The 22,031-nt window shown below is 35.3% G+C and overlaps 1 long non-coding RNA gene across 4 annotated transcripts in view; it reads left to right on the top strand.

The window, feature by feature from the left end:
- Positions 1-22,031, top strand: part of LOC149747846 (uncharacterized) — a 325,556-nt gene that overhangs the window by 67,204 nt on the left and 236,321 nt on the right. For all 4 annotated transcript variants that reach the window (XR_016395135.1, XR_016395134.1, XR_016395137.1 and 1 more), the window contains one exon: positions 19,520-19,631. This is a non-coding gene — a long non-coding RNA (uncharacterized LOC149747846). The remainder of the gene's footprint in view (positions 1-19,519; positions 19,632-22,031) is intronic.

The following is a 22,031-nucleotide window of genomic DNA, read 5'->3' on the forward strand; positions in this document are numbered from 1 at the left end:
ATTTTCACTCAAGGCATGTAGGACAATGACTACGCCATTGAGTGTGACAGGAAAATCAGGAGGCGGGGCCATTTTAAAACCAGCATGACATCGAGTTGAAGATGATTATCAGGTAACTTGTTCAACACAGGTCCCACTCCTAAGGTTTTGCCTTATAACAGATTATTGAGGATTTGATTGGAACTGTTTCAAAAAAGAATCCTTTTATTTATTTTTTAACACTTGGAAGAGCACAGACCACAAGAATTAGTTTGATGTATTCTTCCTGCTTATCCCCCACTCCTGACCAGCCCTTATCCTTTTTCTACATCAACTGAAATAAACAGGGGTTTTAAATAAGGACGTTTCTAGAAAGTATCTGAATTGTTACAACCAGGATTTTTATTTCAAAAATCATTAAAAACACTCCTCAGAGCTCAATAAAGAATGTACCCACTATTAAGATAAAAAGGAGATTTTATGAGATTAGGTTCCAGCTGGCCTGTGTGACTGGACTCAGAGATTTACTCAATAGATGTATGTAACCAGAAGGGCAACTGTCATGATACATGGAAAGAATAATGTTACATATAACTATCTACTCCTCACCAGCCCCCCCCATCAAAACCTGATGATTAAATAAAATATTGATGCCTAATATAGTTAAAGAGTAGGGAAAGGGAATAATGTCATTTATTTATATAACCTTTTTGGAGGGCATTTTAGCAAAATTAATTAAGCATATTAAAAATATGCCCATAACCTAGAAATACCCATTTAAAAATTAAATTAAGAACATATACAAAGATGTTTATATAAAGATGTTCATAGCAGCATTGTTTAGAATAAATATTAAAAAAAAAAAGAATGCAGAAGTATCAGAGGTAACATGTTACAAAAGCCTTTTTTTAAATTACTTCTAAAAAAGAAAGGACTTCCCTGGTGGTGAAGTGGTTAAGAATCTGCCTGCCAATGCAGGGGACACGGGTTTGATCCCTGGTCTGGGAAGATCCCACACACACACAAAAACAACAACAACAACAAAAAAACAAACCTCATTAATGTCCATTAATAACAGATTAGTTAAATAATAATTATATATTTCCGTATAATAGAATTTTATCTGGACTTTACATATTAAATAGTAAATAACTTAGGAAAAGTATCACAATATTAAATTTTAAAAAGTTATATTAAGCCCACAGTAGTTTTGCAATTTTCCTAAAAATAATATCAGCATATTTTCCAAGGCATGGGAATGAAAGAGATCATTAAAGGAAGGAAAATATTGAAAAGAGGGGCCAGGTTACTGCCCCAAGACTACTGAGATCCAAAGGCCACATTGGGAGAGAAATTAGTGAAAAAGACTGAGAAAATGTGGTAAGAACAGGTCAATGAAAAATGGCAAAAGGCACTAAATTAAAGAAGGTGTTTTACAAAGGGGATGGTGGCAAAAGTCTACACAATTTCAGAAAGAGTAGGAAAAGGATTATGAAACATTTCAGAAAAGATCAAGTAAGAAGAGAAATAGGTAAAATAATTAACAGTGTTTAGGGAAAGGATATTTTAAATAGAGCAGTAGAGATATAAACTTGATTCAGTAATAAAGAAGATAGGGGAAACAATAGAGTGTTTGTAAAACCGAAGAACCAAGTGGCATTTAAGTCTCTCTAATACACTTTTGTTTTATAATGGGGAAAACTCCAGAATTTAAGATCTTGAAAGCTATTTGTTAAAATATGAAAGTTAAATTTTAAAAAATACATAAATATTCATAGAAAAACTGGAAGAATATGAAACAAAGTGTTAATAGTGATTATCTGTGTGGCAAGATAAGTGGTTCTTATTTTCTTCCACCTGTTTTTATTTTCCAATTTACTACAACTATCATATATTGCCTTTGAAATTAAAAAAATATGCAGTTTAATAAACAACTATTTAAATAAAATTATGGATTAGTATTGCATGCCTTTAAATTTCAACTTTGGTGGTGGAGGGGAAATCCTATTAAAACCATTTGTTTATTGTTTAAATATACTGAAAGTGTATTAGCAGGAAAGAACTTTGTTCTTCAAACCTAGGAGACTACCTATAATTTTTGCATTTGTCGGGTTGATCTAAGTTTGAGTTCATCTAATCTTGTTAAAAAAACAGTGACCTCTAGTTTTTAAAGCTATATTTTAAAAGGTCTCTAAAATAATTTTTGGACATAAAAATTGCTCTTTAAATAACACTTGATGTCCTGTGTATGAAGGAACTAGAAGTGTAGATTTGGAATTTAGAAGCAAAAATGCTTTGCAAAATAGCTTTTAGGTTCTATTCAGGCCTTTTGAAAAAATAGCTTTAAAAAGTGAAAGTAACCTATGATGAAAGTCACTCTAACTTGTTAACTTAATGCAAAGTATCTAAAAGCAAAATTCAACCCTTTTACATGATTGACATAGACCAAGTAGTTCCCCATGCATCTCTTCAGTCTCAAATCAAATGAAAATGCTCTTAAACCAAACTGTAATGACTCTTAAAATAGAAAGTTTCTTGAGTTTATGGGGAACCACAACCTTTCAACCACCCATAAAGCATTCTACAAGTAGGAATAGACATCTATTTTGGGTGAAGTATTTTGAGTCCAGATCTTAAGGACAATGCTCAAGTTCTTCCTTTGGGCATTTCTGGGGTGGTGTAGGAAGAACTAACATTGTGTGTGGTCTCCCTTTCTGCAGTAATGACAAATCACTGAAAAGATCTGGAAGGGGAGCAGATAATGCACTCAGATCTCACTTGTGTCAGTGTTCTCTGGGCAATGAAATCTTCGAGGGATGACACAAACGGAATTACTTGGACTTATTTTGTTAATTTTAGTGGGTATCGGTGTGATATCATCCCCCTGAAGTCTTCTAGGGAGGACCGATTACTCATTTTAAACAACTGTTTGCCCAAGTACATTACTCTTAAACTCACCCTTGACCATTGCCTTGTTTTATGGTTGCACGTGATACTGCCGATTCTGTGTTTCTGAGCCAGTCTTCCTGTTAACAGCAGGGCTTATATTTGAGCTGTTTCTGGAGGAGATGACTTGACACATGGCTTCAATCTCCCTTCTCCGGCAGCTTGTGAAGCCAGCCAGTTGGCAGATTCCAGGTCTGTAGCAGAAATATGGGCTGCTATTCTTGCACTGAGCTGGGTTTCTGTTGTTATAGCAAAAATAAGCTTCCCACAACATGTGAAATAGTATAAGAGAAGAAGAGAAGTAAGGTGGGGATGGCAGAGGTGTGGGGTACATGGAGGCATTTATAGATGATGAGATATGGAAAATAATACAGAGCTGATACTGTCAAGTGTATCTGGGCCACTATTGGGTAAGTATGGGCAGTTATCACCATTTCCATTTGTGGAGTGTAGTGTTCAAAATCTGGTGGTGTTGCAATAGTTGATTCTCTCAGGCTTCAATAATTTTTTCCAAGATGGAGATTATAAAAATTACATTTTTCCATTTCCATGTTTCTTTGTATGGATGAAGTAAAAATGGAGTTCAAATTTAGTTTCACTGTTAAATATATGACATTAGGCAATTAATTTATCTTCTTGGACTTTAATTTTTCCTGTCTGTACAATGAAACTTTGGGGTAGATGATCTCCAAGATCTGTATTTACTCTCAAATTTGAAATTTATCATTTCCAGTATTGGCCTGTCCCACCTCGAACAGAGGTTCCTGTTCTCAATCCTAATAACCTAAAAGGCTGACTTGAAATGTTTGCTCTTATTTTAGGCAAATTCCCCTCTTGTGACTAAGGACCCCTCTCCTCAGGGTTTGAGGCTTAAAAGTCTCTTAGTTCAAGTATGTCTGACATAGATGAGTATAGGCTGGGAACAAAAATGATTTTTCTTACAATTAAAGACCTTGCTTCTTCATAAAACTTTGTAAATATTGAAAGGGAGAATGTTTTGAGATATGATAGTATTTACTTTGACAACATAACCTCTATAAGTGAGCATGGTGATATTCTACATTATGTTTATTAAGGTAACAAAATAATGTGACAAATTGTTGAAAATCTTAAGTCAAAGCTATTGTTTCCTGGAATCAATAGGGTCAGAATTTGTTAGAGAAATACATTTAGATACTTTGGCATGATTTGCTTATTTGTTTAACAAATATTTATTGAGTACCTATTATGTAACAAGCACTTTTCTCAGTGTTTGGAATGTATCAGTGAAAAAACAGACAATGACCTCTGTGCTCATGGAGCTTACATTCTATTTGTTTTATTAGCTGCTAAGGAACATGAGTTATTTAACAGATTTGAAACAATTTTTTTTTCAGAAGCAAAAATTGATAGCTGAAGTGTAACTCATAATTATTCTCCACTTTATTACTTCCAAAAAAATACAACATTCTCTTTCTCCAAACATCTTGATAACTTGCTAAAGTCACGCATGTTCTCAAATTGCTTGTAAATGGGTTGTATTAAATAATAAAAATGACAGTGGTGTTCTCTTTTGAGTTAATTTTAGTGTGTCTCAGTGTCATAAGAAGATTACGTTTGGACAGTTGGAGGATAGAGCTACAAATATTTCCCTAACAACACAACATACAATAAAACAGAAACAAAGAAGGAAATAATCATATAAGTAACAAGAAACTTAATTTTTGTGAAGTCATTAATCTGGTAGTAGTTCTCTCTTATCTAGATAAATAATTTAAACACAGTGTTCAATTTGCCAGTCCTTTGGATGGCATCAAACTATTAAACACATTTCATGTTATGCCTATTTTATTTGATTAGTTATGATAATTATGTCATATAAATAGAGATCAATAGCATCTTGGTTGTGCAACACTTTAAAAAAATACTTTATTAAAGTGACTTTTTCAGCAATAGAAGACTGATAATTCATTTCACTAAATGTTATGGATAGACTTTTTTTCTCCTAAAATTCTGACACACATTTTCATTTATCAATATTTTGCCAAGAGCTAAGCAGCTGTACATATTTGGAAGTAAAAAGCAGAGCAACTTCCTTTAAAAAATTTTTTGGAAGTTGAAATTTCCTTAACAAACTCTGTGGTTCATATTGAAAATAAAATTTGATGGCTTCTTTTTAAATGCCCTTTTGCTCTGTCAGTACTTGGCAATGAACCATTTTTATGAATTCCATCACTGTTTTCTCTAGGGATTATGTAAAAACTAGGCATCAGTATTATTCTTGGTACTAATTGCCTGAGAAATTAATTGGCAGGATGGGTATTTGTTTATGAATTGATGACCCAGAGTTAGCCTCGACATCCAGGATCTAGTATTGATATTTCATGACATATTGGAAATTTCCAGGAGTATTTTTTCTGCCTCAAAAATATTTCATCATATGCTGACAAAAAGTATGGCAAAACTAGGCCATGGCAAGGTACCATTGTTCTTACTCTGAAGTGAATTAGAGACTTAGTACATTTATAAGAGTACATCTTAAAATTTGTGTCCTATTGTTTTTATTTTTTAATTGAAATATAGCTGATTTACAAGATTATATTAGTTTCCGGTGTGCAACATTGTGATTCAATATTTTTAAAGATTATATTCTTTTAAAGTTATTTAAAAATATTGGCTATATATATTCATTGTGCTGTACAATATATACTTGTAGCTTGTTTATTTTATACTTAGTAGCTTGTACCTTTTAACACCTTAACCTCATGCCCCTCCCTCCTTCCCTCTTCTCTCTGGTAACCAAGAGTTTGTTCTCTATATCTGTGAATCTGTTTCTGTTTTGTGATATTCATTTGTTTTATTTTTTAGATTCCACATATAAGTGATAACATACAGTATTTGTCTTTGGCTTATTTCACTTAACATAATAACCTGTAGGTCCATCCATGTTGCTGCAAATGGAAAAATTTCATTGTTTTTTATGGCTGAGTAGTATTCCATTGTGTGTGTGTATGTGTGTATATATCACATCTTCTTTATCCATTCATCTGTTGATGGTCGGTCCAAGAGTTTTAATAGTTTTTGCAAGAAAAAAGTAATGTGGGGTACATGGTGGATTATGCCTTTGCTTTCTTTTCTAATACAGTTACGAGGGGTGGTGAACATCCATTCATCTTTTCCCCATTCCTACGAAATTGTGATGTAATCAATAAAGATTACTTGACTTAGGGTTTTTGTCATTAATAATTTTTCTTCCCATGGCAGTCATGGGAGGTCAATCTGGTTTAGTCACATTCTGTATTTTTAACTTGGGTCATACAATTGGAATATATGAACAGCCTTACTTTGTCATAGCCTTCCACTGAATATTTGAGCACACGAATCCTGTGAAACTAGAAAGATCAATAAGGATTGGTTTTTTTCAGATTTCTATGATTAGTTATTTTTCTTAAATTTTTTTTTTTTTATAAATTAGGGAACTATTACATAAAATTTTTTTTCTGATAATCAGCCTATTTTGCATAGTATTCCAACAATTATTATGGCTTTCAGAAAGTAATATAACTAATTGGAGAAATATCCAACTGATCAATCATCTATCAACTTACTGCTTTTTTTTCTGTTGAGTGCCTAAGTATGTGATTTGATGGATAATCGTACTCCTTTGCCCTTTGGCCATTTTGGTGTTGGATTACAATCTAAAACTTTGCATTTTCCTCCATTGATATTTATCTTGAAATGTCCTCTGTTTCTGGTTACAAAGCTGATGTAATCTTGAGATTATTCATGATTTTTGTAACTCTGTCTAAAGAGTACACATACTTACATAGCTGATGTTAACTTTACATGAGATGTTAAATGCCAGATTAAAATATCTGGATAAGCCATGATATTTGTGTTGTATTTTTGAACCCGGGCCCAACCTGACATTGAGTTTAACAATTTCTGGCCAAAGCCAGCTATTGAGGCCCCAGGAAGATAACAGTGGAAGTCAGCAAGCTGTATATATAGCCAGGCTGGGTCTGCCATGGCAGAGCAGCCTTTGATGGAAAGGGTTGTTTTGTTGTTCTCTGGTGAACTTTGTAGGCCCTCTGTAGCCTTCTAATGGTCACTTCCCAGAGTGGGAACTCTTCTGTAAGAAAAAGACCAAGGGGAGTAGTTGAGTGATCTCAGGATTGGGATGTCTCAACGGCAGATTCAGGAGTTGCAAAGTCGATCTCAGAGGAGAAAACCAAAAGGAAAAAGAGATTCAGGCAAAGAATAAGGGGAAGAGATGCAGAACAGATCAAGAGGCAGGGAGTGTGGCATTGAGATCAACAGACCAGAGAGTGGAGGTGCTAGGGCTCTGCTACACATAGGGCTTAGGAGAAGCAGTCCTCACCTGAAAAGGGGCCAAGAGCTTGCCTTGAAGTTACATTTCAAAGCAAATGATTTCAACAAGAGCAGTCATTTTAACCTTGAGCTTGCAGCAAAATCACTTGAAAGGCTTCTGAAAACACAGATGACTGACTTCCACCTCCCAACCCCAGCATTCCTAATTCAGAAGGTTCCACTGGGAGGGCTGAGAATTTGCATTTCTAACAAGGTCTTCAGTAAGAATTCTCTTGCTGATCTGAGAACCACTCACAGAGAGAGCCTGTCCCTGTCGGGGGGCTTGGAGACTCTCTGTGGAGATTCTGAGGGTACTAAATCCTGCCTGGCAAGTGGTCAGATTTCCTCATGCCTCACTTCTCTCATCGACAAAAGGGAAACAATGTCTAGCTTGACTGTCTGGAATAAAGATTAGTGATAACAGATGTCAAGTGCCTGGTTCATATTAGGAATTCAAAATATGGCGGCTGTAGTGGAAAGAGCAATACAGTTACAGGATGCAAATGAAGACTCAGAATATGCAACACTGAAATTTTAATCACCTCTGGAATTTCTGAAGTTTCATAAAACAACATCTTGGTAGTCTTCTCTGACTTCTTAGAAGTTTTATATATATTTTTTTGTTTTGTTTTAAATTTTATTTTATATTGGACTATAGTTGGTTTACAATGTTGTGTTAGTTTCAGGTGTACAGCAAAGTGATTCAGTTACACATATACATATATCCATTCTTTTTCAGATTCCTTTCCCATATAGGTTACGACAGAATATTGAGTAGAGTTCCCTGTGTAGGTCCTTGTGGATTATCTATTTTATATATAGTAGTGTGTATATGTTAATCCCAAGCTCCTAATTTATCTCTCTTCATGACATTTCCCCTTTGGTAACCATAAGTTTGCTTTTGAAGTCTGTGAGTCAGTTTTTGTTTTGTAAATAAGTTCATTTGTATCATTTAAAAATTTTTTAGATTCCACATATAAGTGATAGCATATGCTATTTGTCTTTCTCTGTCTGACTTACTTCACTTAGTATGATAATCTCTAGGTCTAACCATATTGCTGCAAATGGCATTATTTCATTCTTTCTTATGGCTGAGTAATATTCCATTGTATATATGTACCACATAGAAGTTTTATATTTTTAAAACATTATTTTGTTCAAATGTATCTTGTGTAGACTATTATTTGTTATGATACATAGTTCCCTTAACCCCATAGTTAAGGTATATGCAGTCATTTGAAAGCAGAATCTAAAGAAAAGAAAATGAATGGCTATTTTTCCTGTGAAATGAGCACAGAAAAAGTGTGTTTTCCAGGTAGGATCAAGGTTAATAGGAAAATATTAGATTTTAATTGCAGACTTTTTTTTTTTATGGACTGATCTTTTATTAAGTCTATCACTTATGGTCTTAATCTTGTGATTGCTACATAAGGTTCCTTGCCAAAATATAAGCACGAAAGGATGATTGCTTTTAATCCAAACACATGTTTTACTTCAAAAAAAAAAAACTATAAAGAATGCTTTTTCCTGCTTTCACACCCCTCCAAGCCTCAAACTTCACTTTCAAACTATGAACTTGTTATCAATAGCTTGGTTCAAAGAGATTCTTTTCATTGTTCTGAATGACAACTGAAACAATTTAGAGGTTTTTATCATTAAAGAACATGCACTCTTCAGCAACAGTGCTTACCAAATTAGTCTGTTTTACTTTAAAAGTGCTTTCAAGGCCAGAATTTTTGACTACATTTTCTGAAATCACAGAGCATAGTTGTATAAAGTTCCAGATGTTTGCAGATTTTGCTCTAATTGGGAAGAGAAAATGGGAACACCTGAAAGACATTGGCCTTGAATGAGAGATTCTCACTATCAGCACAAAACGAAAACTTGAAGTCCTGACACATTTTGATTTGTTCCTTAGACAAGGAATTTTAATGTCCTGGTTTATGGTGGGTGTTTTCAGGTACCAGAGCAGCAAGAGGAGTGAGTTATCTATGTGCATATTCTGTTCATTCTTTCACTTAACAAACATTTATTGAATACCTTCAAAGGTCCAGATGCTGTTCGAGGGTTCGATTTATACATTTTGTGTCTCTAAAGATGCTAACCAAGGTGTAAAATATATTCTTTCGTTTATTTATTCCACAGTCATTTATGGACAATTTATCTAATGCCAAGCACTTTTCTAGATTCTGGATCACAAAGACAAGTAAGGCACGATGCTTGCTTTCAAAGAGTTTATAGTGTAACAGGGAGAAAAACCTAAGTCATTAATTAATTAATTAAACCCATTTAATGAGCATCTGCCATGGGTCAGACAGGGAGCTGAGACTGAGGCCATGGTATATCCAATCAGACAAAAGTGGTGCCCTCACGAAACCTGTATGTTCTAGGAATGAAGGCAGAGAGTGAGCAAGTAAACAAATGAGCACAGAGTATTCAGTATATGCGGAAACATGGGGTAATGCGATCTAGGGTAATTGAGGGAGGGACCACTTTACACAGAATGATGAGGGACGCTTCTACGGGTGATACCAAGCAGAGACCTGAGGAATGACAGTGGGAATGCACTGTGTGAGCTAGGAGAAGTTAGAGATGAACACGGGGGACTTCCGAGTCTTTGAAGAGCAGAATGATTCCAGTACTGCTGGAGAATGATGAGGCTTTGGGGTCAGGCGTGATCTGAGCTGAGGCTGGAGAGACAGGAGGAGCCGGATCCTCGGCTGCAAGGAAGCAGGTCCTTGCAGGCCATGGGGACTTTAGGTTTGCTTCTTACAGCAACAGGAACATATTCAAGGACTTAAAGCAGGTTGCTGATCCGAAGACATTTTGAAAAGATCACTCTAGAGGCTGCATGGAGTATGGGTTGGAAAAGAGTGGAAGGTGCAGGGTGGAAAGTAAGAGGCGAGTTAGGAGAGAATTGTGATCAACAAGACCAGAGATGATGCCATGGGTTGAGCTGAGTGGTGGTAAAGAAGATGAAAAGAGGTGGGTAATTTAAGACAAATGTCAGAAGTAGGACTGCTGGGGCTTGCTGATGGATAGAATTTGTAAATGGATATGTGCAGTAAAGTGTTACAGGTGTAATGCTAAAGGGCCGAGATGAAAAAGTGGTCAATCCTCCTCAAAGTGTATGGAGAACCAGGAAAGACTTGAAAGGGGGTGGTAATGCTGTAGTTAAGTCTGTAAGATGAGTTTGTGCTCACAGGCAGTTGGAGGAGGTGTAGAGCAGAGGAAGGGTAATTTGGGCAGATGCACAGCATGAGTGAAGGCATAGAAAGGACAGCAGGGTGGTGAGCGCAGACACGCCAGAGCCAGGGCAGGGTCAGACACTGCAGGTCACAGTGAGGAGTTTGGATTATCTAATAGGATATAGGGAGATTCGTTACCTGGAAGAAGAAGACAGCATAATTGTAGAGTGGGGGAAAAGTAGTACATTTTTCTATGAATAGGAAATCTTTTAACCTTATTATTGAGTCATAGCTCAATCAGTTTTGAATACCATTAGTTTAAATATTAATTCCTACATTTTTATAATGTATACATTTTAAATTCTCTAAATTGTGAATGTTCTCTAAGCATATTGTTCTTTACTAATAAATAGCATTTACTCTGGCAAGAAAATCAGCTTCATTATTTGTGGCAAGTAATATGGTAGAAGGAGCGCATAGATCATTTGTATATAATTAAAATACCTTTCTTTCACACCTTAATCTCAAATTTCATTCTCACAGATCAGATGGTAATTAAACATTAACACTGAGTAACTCAGAATTTATTTTATTTTCGCTTCTCCTTGTGCTCTGTAGGTGTGATTCTTATCATTGAAATGACTGTGGTAGTATGGAATCTTCAGATCTTATATCTAATCTCTGACATTTTTAAGGACTCTTTTTTGGTGTGGAGGGGAGTTTTTTCCCCCATGTTTAAAAAATATAAAAGGTAAATTTAAGTCTGTGTTTGTAGTATGAAAGTTTCTCAATGGAGAATTTTGAGAGCAATAGTAAGTGAAAATGGGATTATAACAGAAGTTGTCTGGAGACTATAATGAGGTAAAAGTGTTTTGTACCACAAGAGCTGCAATCATATTCATTTTGGCATGGCCAGGATGTCAAGCACTTTCAAGGTAATGCATTCCAGATGATTGTCTGTATTTTTTTCATACTTTAAATAGCATGAAGATGGTTGAAACAATTTGCTGTGGCATCAAAGGCATTGTGAATGGGCGTTGCCCTCCCAATTCTGAGGCAGAATTTAGCTTTGGCAAAGACTGGGTATTTTAATGAGCCCTAGCTTACATTTTTTTTGGCATTAGGTTTATATAGGGCCATATTTCTCCCTCTTTGGAAAAGGATACAAAAACGTAAAAAATGACTATAATGGTTAACCAAAATGAATGTCCAGTGCTGCTAGGTATTTTAAAGAACATCAGGTAGCATTTTGTGAAAGATTTAGCAATTCGTTGCTACCATGTGGGTGTTGTTTAAATGAGAGAAACAGTTTTGAAAATGTGAATACCTTTTTTCTCAGGACTTTACTACATGTAATTAGGTAAAATTCAGGAGAATGTTATAGCTACAAAAGTTAATGCGAGTAGTCAGCAACTTGACTTGCTGGTATTCTGATCTGTTATATTGGAGCACAAGAAGAGCTGTCATTTTAAGTGGTAAATATTTAAGTTTCCCAAAATGATATCCAGGGGAGCCTTGTTGACTCCATAATTCCACCTTGGATATATAGTTAGTTTAAGGACTTTAAGGTCACAAGTTTAGTGTTCAACCCAATAAAAGTTTGATAATACATTTGAGAAAGCAATTGATGTAGACAGACTTTAGGTTTTCTCTAATTTGTCTTTTGAGAAAATGGGAGAATATATTCTTATTTTTTTCAGAGAAGTAAATGTCTCTCAACACATACTATATGAGGATGAGGACAAAATTCTTTCTGAGATTATGGATCTAATTGTACAAAAATCTCCTAACATTTTAAGGAATTTTTATTGCCTTTTTGTGAAGTATCCTACTTCCTCAGTCTTTATATGTTCAGCCCTGTTGTATGCTGACATTTGGTGTCACTTTTCAAATTAGTTTAAGCTGTAATTTTAAAACATGGATTTAATCATAATAATTTACTTGAGAAATTTTGTGAGGCTAAGTGACACAGGAGAGAAGTCCTAACATAGTAACTACAAGTTTTGTATCATGTGGATTGAGGATCTAAATTAGATGACAACAGGGAAAAGAAAAACCTTTATTAGGATGAAAATTATGGGATTTTAGTCCATTCTGATCCTATATAATTGAAAGGATATAAGTATAATTTGAAGCATAAGCATTCACATTTTATCAGAGGTGTAATAAGGTACATGGTTTAGTATTATTATGGTGCAGTGCTTCCCCCAGGTAGAATAAATAAACAAACAAATCAAATAAGCACATATTTTATTGGGCAACTTCCGTGTGAACTCAGTGCTGTTGGAGAAGGAATTAAGATGAAATTTTCTCTCTCGAGACCTCCTGAGGTACTAGGTACTAGTTCAGTTTTCTTTAATTTTGTGAATCCGTAAGGTGAAAGTGCCATCTGAACTAAATCCAAGTTACACGTTGTATTTCCCTGTCATTTCTTCTGTGGACTTTGTTTATATTTTTTGGCTCATACATATTAGTATTTGCTTTGTCTAAAATGGCAAACATTAATTATTAGCAAATAAAGCATTCCTTATATTACATCTTGATATTTATTCTGAAGTACTTACCCGTGATCAATCTATTTCATAATAAAACCTTAGCCAAAGTAGCACAGTGAAGTTTTTGAAAAGTACATTGCAATAAAAAAGATAATTTGTTTTTCTAACAATTCTCAGATATTGCATAGCACATAAACTGTATAAATCAGAATAGTGTTTATTTAATTTACTGAAAGTATAATAAACGCTTGAGTGAGTACATATAATACAATTATAATGGTAGATCTTTAGACTGATATTAGCTATGTGGCACATTTCCATTGCACTAGTTTTCTCTCATTTGGACCTTGAAAAATCTATTCAGAGCAGGGATATATTAGCAAGGTGTCAGCCCATATGCCCTTTCACTTCTATTCCTGTGTTTTGGCCTCCCTGCCTCTGCATAAATTAAGGGCAGACTTTACCTTTAGAATTACAACTGGTTTCATAATATACACAATATTTCTGAAACCAATGCTTCTCATACCTCCTGACTCTGAGTTGCCTTCCTACATCTACAAGATCTGCTACTGCATTTCTAGTTAATTTCTCTGAGCTTGTGGCCTTATGTACTCAGTGACAGCTGAAAAGTCACTCATGTTTATCTGGATTCTCATTCTTCTGTTCTTGTTTGGTCTGTTTGTTCATGTCCTGGATGTGACTGAGGAGCTCTGTGGACTGATGGTGCCATTTCCACATTGCTTTTACTAAATCATTAACAATAATAATGAATTTCTTCGCTTTTAAGACATTATTGATTTTAAGATATATGTTCAATGTAGAATCTTTATATTAAATATAAGCACAACTTTATTATAAACCGGCACTAATATACATTTGTTCATTTTCAAAAAGCCACTTCGCTAGTGCCATAGCCTGTGTCTTCTTTCACAGTCCATGCCAGATTCATTATTTTGGAGGATTAATAAGTTATTTGGAAGATTATCAAAGTATACTCTTAGATTAATATATGAAGAATTGATTTGTGACAGACTACTACTTTGAGATATCATATAGTATGTAAGCTCTTCTGCAGCAACCCCTCCCACCATTCAGATTGGAGAAATGAAGTTTCCATTTGATGGGAGATTCTTCAAGAATTCAAATCTAAAAGATTCTTGACTCCTGAGATTAAAAGCCTACTGTATGATGGATGGAGAAGATTTCAAAGTAATTTTAAAGTGAGAAAATCTGATAGGTTGGTCTGATCCCCTCTGCCTTCTGCCCTGGAATGTGGTCAACCATTCCAGTTTGCCTAGGATTGGGATTTCAGTACTAATATTGGGAAAGTCCTGGGCAAACTGGGAGAGTTGGTCATCCTACCTATATCCATTCAACTTTTTGCCTTTTGGAGGAGGCTGAGGGGTCAGGGAATGGTAAACAAACTGAAGTGAAGAGAATGACGGTTTCTGTTACTCAAAGTAACAGAAGAAGTAGAGAAGAACAACTGGGGCAGAGAAGAACAATTAGATTTTTCCCATAAATTATTTTTTGGTGGAATTCAGAGTGTGGATGTGTACCATACCCTATTTTGCCTAGAGTTCCAATATATGAAAGCCTGAGTTCCACCTTACGAGGGCTTGAAAAAAGTTGAGTTCCACCCTACAACGGCTTGAAGAAAGCAAGAGAAGTAACAGGATGGCCTAATGAAAGGGTGGTCAGTGGAAGAGAAAGCAAGCAAGCACCCTGCCTGGCATAGAGATCAGAAATGTTAAAATATTTCATTCCTACAGGTATAAGTGGTAGAACACAAAATATATGAGTGGGTTGATTAAAATATTGGTCAGCGTTCTCCAGAGAGACAGAACCAATAGAAGATCTCACACACACACACACACACAGAGATTTATTTTAAGAAATTGGCTCACGCGATTATGGGGGCTGATGAGTCTAAAATCTGTGCTGCAAGCCAGCAGGCTGGAAGTTCAAGTCAGAGTTGATGTTGCAGTCTTGAGTTCAAAATCTGCAGGCTGGAAACTCAGGTGGGGGAATCTACGTTGCAGTCTTTTTTATTTTTTAATTAATTTTTATTGGAGTACAGTTGATTTACAATGTTGTGTTAGTTTCTACTATACAGCAAAGTGTACCAGTTATACATATGCATATATCCACTCTTTTTTAGATTATGTTCCCAAATAGGTCATTACAGAGTACTGAGTAGAGTTCCCTGTGCTATATACAGTAGGTTCTTATTAGTTATCTGTTTTATATATAGTAGTGTGTATATGTCAATCCCAACCTCCCAATTTATCCCTCCCTCATTTTTCCCCATGATAAGCATAAGTTTGTTTTGCTCAAAGTCTAATTTGCATCTGCTTTGCTCAAAGTCTGATTTAAATGATAATCACATCTTAGAAATACTTTCACAGCAACATCTAGACTGGGGTTTGACTTAACAACTGGGTACCATAGCTTAACCAATTGACACATAAAAGTAATCATCCCAGGGAGCAAATTCAATGACTCAGTGAAGGGAAAATTGACCCTTTGAGAGACCTGAGGTATGGACCCCCAGCTAGGGTCTACCTGATGCAGAGTGCAGCTGGGCTTCTGGAAATTACTCATACCAAGAAGCAGTACAGAGGAAGATGGACACCCACGCAGTACCCAATGTGCCACCTGGTAGGACCAGCATTAAATATCACCCTCACTGAGAAAATAGACTACAAAAGTTCCAGGAGCTGGACCTGCAGTAGACTTGGGAAAGGACACCACAATCACCTATGATCTCCTCACAATGAACGCATGCTCAGTTTTTTAAGGGGCTCTTCCCCCTCCTTCCCTCTGTCCAAAAACAACCAGTAGGGCCAGGACTGGAGGAAGGAGAGAAAGTTTCTGTGGTGCCTGTGATCAGCAAGACGGTTGAGAAAATAACACTGAGCTGGCTTTTCAAACCATTGGATGGACCTGAATTTACCTGAAAGTATCTAGGTGTTATTAATTAGTTAATTTAACATTTTTTGCTACTGACAAAAATGGGTTCTTGAGAGTAAATTTCAGATACAGAGAATTTTAAAAGAAAAACAGAAAACCTCCATCTTTATACCTCTGGGTTTTGCTGATTTTCAATCATCGTAAGTGAAATATTATACTTACATTGAATGCCTATTGCTGGAAGTTAAGCAGTTTATCTTGAAATTCAGCCAGAAATCTTACCAACCTCTTCTAACTTTGAAAAGTCCTCTGCCAATTAGTAGTTTCCAAACTTGGCTGCTTATTAAAAGCACCTAGGGGTACTTTAAAAAACCTGCAAATGTTTAGTCTTCTCCACACCCCTCCACAAATCTGATTTAGTTGGTCTGAGGCAGAATCTGCAGCCTTGGTACTTAAGAAAAAAAAAGTCTAAGGGATTCTAATATACAGGAAAGCTTAAGACTACTGATAAAACTATGGTGATTTCTATTGCCTTTCATTGCACTGGCTAGTAAGTTGCAGGTATCATGTTTTAGTTCAAGGATGAATCACGTAATTTTTGAAGAGCTGTTATTAGGGATCTGAATTTAAAGTAAAACTCAGCTGTGTGAGGCACTGCTAATGCAAATAATTCAAATGTGGTTTAAATTGAGTGAACAGATGACTTTTAACATATGGCTTTAAAAAAAATCATACAAGTGTAGAGAATATTAATTATTTATACGTTGCGTCTCCCCTTTAATCCCATTGACAAGTTTCTTTTTATCTCACTTCATAGATACATCCAGATTAGAGAAATGTTGAAATGAGAAAAAATATGAGAGTTAAGGAAGTAGGATGATAGAAATAATGGTAATTATAATAACTACTTTGTGTATAGAGTATTTGTTATATGCTAAATTCATTTAAATTTTTGATATATTCCTCCCAACACACACTTTACATGTGAGAAAACTGAGGTTTAGAGAAGTCAAAACCATTTTCCCAAGGTCACTTAGCTGGTGACAGGTAGACCTGGTTATCAAACCCAGGAGAGCCTGACACCAAAGTTTATTTCTTATTTACCATACTTTACATCTTCCCATTTTTATGTTGAATAGCAAAATCACACATTACAGTCAAACCCTGAGATGGGATAAGTCTTTTGTTATTGTTCTGAAAAGAAATCTTCCTGTGTCCACAGTGCTATGAAAGAAAATCTAGAGAAAGGCAGTGAATGAGTTTTGCAAATGAAGTTCCCATTGATTATCCTATAGATTATCTTGTAAGTGGTAAAACTTAATGTTGCTGAAGTCACTATGTATTTCAAAGCTTTTGAGCAGAGTCCACCCTTAATCAAAACTCTGTCTTTTCTTCCTTTCTAGTTTGCATACTTAATTTCTTTTTCTTATCTAATTGCACTAGCAAGAACTTCCAGTATGATGCTGAATAGATGTGGTGAAAGAGGACATCCTTGCCTTCTTCTCAGTCTTAGGGGAAAAGTGTTCAATCTCTCATCAGTATGATTTTAGTTTAGGTTTTACATATATACTCTTTAAAAGGTTAATGACGTTCCTGTATGTATTCAGAGTTTTTTGCAATTTTTTTAAAAGAATCAAAACTGACAGGTTTTCAGAAACAGTTTATGAAAATGATATGTGAACAAGAATATATATTTTTCAGAGTTGTTGGATCATTTAATTTAATCTCCTGTGTACATCACTGTCTTTATTATGAGCTCCGGTAGAGTAGCTCTGAGATTTCTCTGGTTAGTCTTTCAGACATTCATAAGACTGCCTACCTTAAACACCTTCTGTGCCAGCATGTGGTGAACAGTTTTGGATCCATGTTCCGTGATAACAGCAGGCAATGCCTGAAGGGCCATTTTATTTACATACGGCATAGTTTATAAAGAAGCTCCTACTTCACGGGTGATTCTGAATATCTGAGCAGACAAAAAGGACTTTCATACTCTTCCTAGGGGAGCAGTATTAAATTAATGCAACATTAAGTCTAATGAAGTTAAAAGGTGAAAAAAACAGGGAACACTTTTCTATGAAATAGAGCAGATAAATTTGTAGTCTTCTTGCTCAGTTTTAAATGAATAAAATTCCACTTCACCAAAACAGATATTCAGAAGAATTGCTTCATAATTATTCTTAGATGATAATTTGGGATAGTATGTATGTATGCATTGTTACAGACTGAATGTTTTTGTCTGCTCCCCTCAAATTTGTATGTTAAAGCCCTAACCACCAATGTGATGGTATTTGGAGATAGGTATTTGGAGGGTAATTACAGTTAGATGAAGTCATGAGGGTGGGGTCCCGATCTGGTGGGATTAGTGCCCTTTTAAGGAGAGACACCAGAGAACTCATTCAGTTTCTAGGAGCTCACAAAAAAGAGGTCATGTGAGCATGTGGTGAAATGGCTGCTGCCTACAGTTCAAGAGAAGAGGCCTCAGAATGAAAGCTGCCTTGCCAGGACCTTAATCTTGATCATCCTACACTCCAGAACTGTCAGAAATAAATTTTTGTTGTTTTAACCACCCAATCTATGGTATTTTGTTATGGCAGCCTGTGTAGTCTGATGTATGCATATATTCCCAAATTTTTCTATTTTATTTTTTAATTATAAGAGTAATACTTATCTGTCATAAACTATTGAAGAATACAGAAACGTATACAGAAAAATTCAATAATTTCTCCTTCCTATTTTAATTCCATCTTTTGGTTATAACAAATATTAATTGTTCAGAACAGTCCTTGCTAACATTGATGGGCATATAAATCACTTTGGGAACTTTGTTAAAATGAAGATTCATATTGAACAGATCCAGTGTAGAGATTTTTCCTTCCTAAAATAATCCCAAGATGCTGCTGATCTGAGGACCACATTTGAGTAGCAAGGATTTAAGTGTATTTTCCACAATTTCTGTATATACAAACAAGTCAAAAGCATTTTAAACAGTGTTTTTCCCCTTAAAACATCAGTGGTGATGGCATACATATTATTCTATAATTGACTTACTCAATTAACAAAATAAAATGGTTATCTTATAGGATAATACATGCAAATTTGACTCAATTTATAGGTATAGCATAAACATTGGAAACTGAAAACAAAACAAAAAACCCCTGCAAAACAAGTTTTTCCCCTGGCTCTTAGAATAATATCAAATAGAATAATTGAGTCAAAGGATGGCTGTGGATAGAGTTCACTAGACCACCCCTGATGAAGACCTTGAGAAGCCTTAGTTTCAATATTGTGGTGGTGATTACTGTAATTAACCCTTTCTCACAAACAATGATCTGAGATTGTAAATAAATTTGCAGGTATAACCAGGCCAAAAAAAAAAAGGAAGCAAAGAAAACAAGTTAATTTAAAGTAAAAATATGATATATTAAATATGATATGTATTTGATTTATTTTTTATGTAACATTTCAACTTGGTCTAGACAACGATTAAGACTTTATGGTAATACTTAACTATAAGCACTTAAAAATGTGGTGAGTTAAATGTAAATTTTTAAAGGAAAATCTTGGGTTTTGTATATTTAAATAACTAGTTTTTCACTTCCGAGCTTCTAAAGCTTGTATGCCTATTCTAAATATGTTTATATTCTGTAGGCAAGAAGACAGAATGAAAGTATCAACTTTGGAGTTGAACAAATGGAATTTCATGTTTTAGTTTTCAGCCACTTACAAGCTTCAGTTTCCTGTTCCTGAGTTCCCTCCACAGGTAAGATTATGATGGCAGTTACCGCCTTTTAGTATTGTTAAGAGTGCTACAAAATGATGTGAAATGCAAAACACAGTGACTGCCGTGTAATAGGCACTCCATAAAGGACATGATTATGCCTGCTACCCAGAAACTTTGAACTACTCTCTTGAAACTCATTTTGAATCCTAGGTGTAGTGCTTTTATCCTTTGACAGAGATACTGGCTTTTTAAACAGTCAGAGGTACTTCTAAGAAATATCTGGTAAATAAGAGGGCAATTAAGGTAGGCGATACCTGAGGTTGTCTTCTTTCTGAAACTAAAAAGTATAATTGTAAAGTAGAAGCTCATTTTTGTGTTAGTGTATGTTGGAGGAGGTCATGGAGAGGACGTGACTGCCAGTTGATCCTCAAGTTGGGCCCGGCTGATGGGAGGCTCCGCACCCCTCCTTTGTCCTTGCAATATACTTTCCGCCCAGAGTTTCCACAGTGAGAGCCTTCTTCAAGGGCACAGCCTTGAGAGAGCCCTGTGTTGCTGAGACCAGCTGGACAGTATACGTGACTGAACCCAGTTAAAGCCTCTATATAAACTTTGAGATTCTGTCTGGGGGGTTCGGCGAGATCTACTTATTTTATGGCTGCAAAAACAAGGATCATAAGTAAGTTTTCTTGCTTATTAAACCTGCCACCTACCCATCTGGAAGTCTGCCTCTTTCTTCAGGCTCTCCTTGCCCTCTGTATACAGGGGTCAGTTCGGGAACCAACCGCATTTTAAGCTAATTCTGTAAATAATGTGAATGGATTTCATAATTTTATTAAAAGAATATGACATCTATAATTTTTTTGAAAAAATATCTGGTATCATTGAAGTAAGTGTAAGTTGAGCTCTATGAGCTGTCTTATAAATATTAAAAATAGTTTCACAGCTTTTTATTTTGTAATGTAATATATTTTAAAGTAAATTATAGTTATCATGACATTTCACCTCTAAATATGTCATTGTGCGTCTTATAAAATTAAGGCCATATTTTTAGATGATAAAATTATATCACAGTTCACAAAATTAGTGACAGTTCCAGCTAATACCCAGTCTATATTCAAATTTCCCTGGTTGGTCCCCCAAATGTTCTCCACAGGTGGTCTGTGCAAATCAGGATCCTGTCCAGTGCCACACATCACATTGGTTGATATATTCCTTAAATCTATTTGGCTCTCCAGTGATATCTTTACTTATGATGCTGAAATGTTGCATGGAGTGAATCAGTTGTCTTGTGAAATATCCTACATTTCAGATTTGCTCTGATTGTTCAGAGGGAGGAGTGTCATTTAGTTTGTTCCTCTCTGTCCTGTCTTTTTCATGTAGCCCAGAATAAAGTGTAAAGGCTTGATTAGTATTCAAGTGAAACATTTTTGGTGAGATTTGGTTATGTTACCTACTTTTAAAAAATCATTCTCATCTCTTCTTGTCCTTTTGGATAAGATCAAGTGTAAAATCATTCTTAAACTGTCTTATTGAAATACTTGTAGAACACTTCACAGTATTTTCTGACTTGTAAATTTGTAATTTTTATAGGTATCTCTAAAATATGGGCAAAAGAAAAGAAATTCCATAACATGTCAAGAAATTTCAGAATTCATTTCTAAAACCAGAACTCATGTCTAACTTCTTCCCTCCATCCCTCCCTTATCCATCCTCCCTCCCTTCTTCCCTCCCTCCCTCCCTTCCTTCCTTCCTTCCTTCCTTCCTTCTTTCTTTTCTTCCTTCCTTCCAATTTCCTTTCAATACTGAGGTTATAAATAGTCTCTTTTAAGAAAACTGCTACCTACACAAAGACTTTAGGTTATAGAACCAATCAATCCAGAAGTAAGTAATGAATAGGGAAATTTCTTGAGTTAAATTTATTTCAAATGCTTTCTTTTTGTTATAGCATTTATATTAAATATAAAAATAAAAGTCAGTACTGCAGTGTATTTTCTAGGTATGGTTGGGCCAAGCAGCCTGATATAGCACAAGAAAAAAATACATCATCTTCAAGGCAGGAGCCAATTCTTGATCTGAGTCACCTTTGAAGTGGCTGGTGGCATATGAAGTGTTCATATTTTTATTTTTAAGTATTTACCTCTGACCTCCAAGGATTTGATGGGATCAGAAACAGAAATACGCCTCAGATGAAAATCATTTTGGAAAGATGTTCTGCCTAGCTCTTCAAATCCAAGATGTTTGGACTTTGTATAAACTAAAGAGAAGCATTGTGTTGGAATCAATTCAAGCCTACATATCATGGAATAGATATCTCATCCAACTGAAAAATGAGTATTTAAAAAATTTTTGAAGTACTATATATACACAAAGAGAAAGCACAGAAAGCATGAGTGTACAACTTGGTGAATTTTCACAAAACAAACACTTATGCATAATTAG

Source organism: Delphinapterus leucas, chromosome 12 (assembly GCF_059928025.1).
Source record: "Delphinapterus leucas isolate spDelLeu-1000000601 "Yukka" chromosome 12, BTC_Dleu_Yukka2, whole genome shotgun sequence".
Classification (NCBI taxonomy): Eukaryota; Metazoa; Chordata; class Mammalia; order Artiodactyla; family Monodontidae; genus Delphinapterus; species Delphinapterus leucas.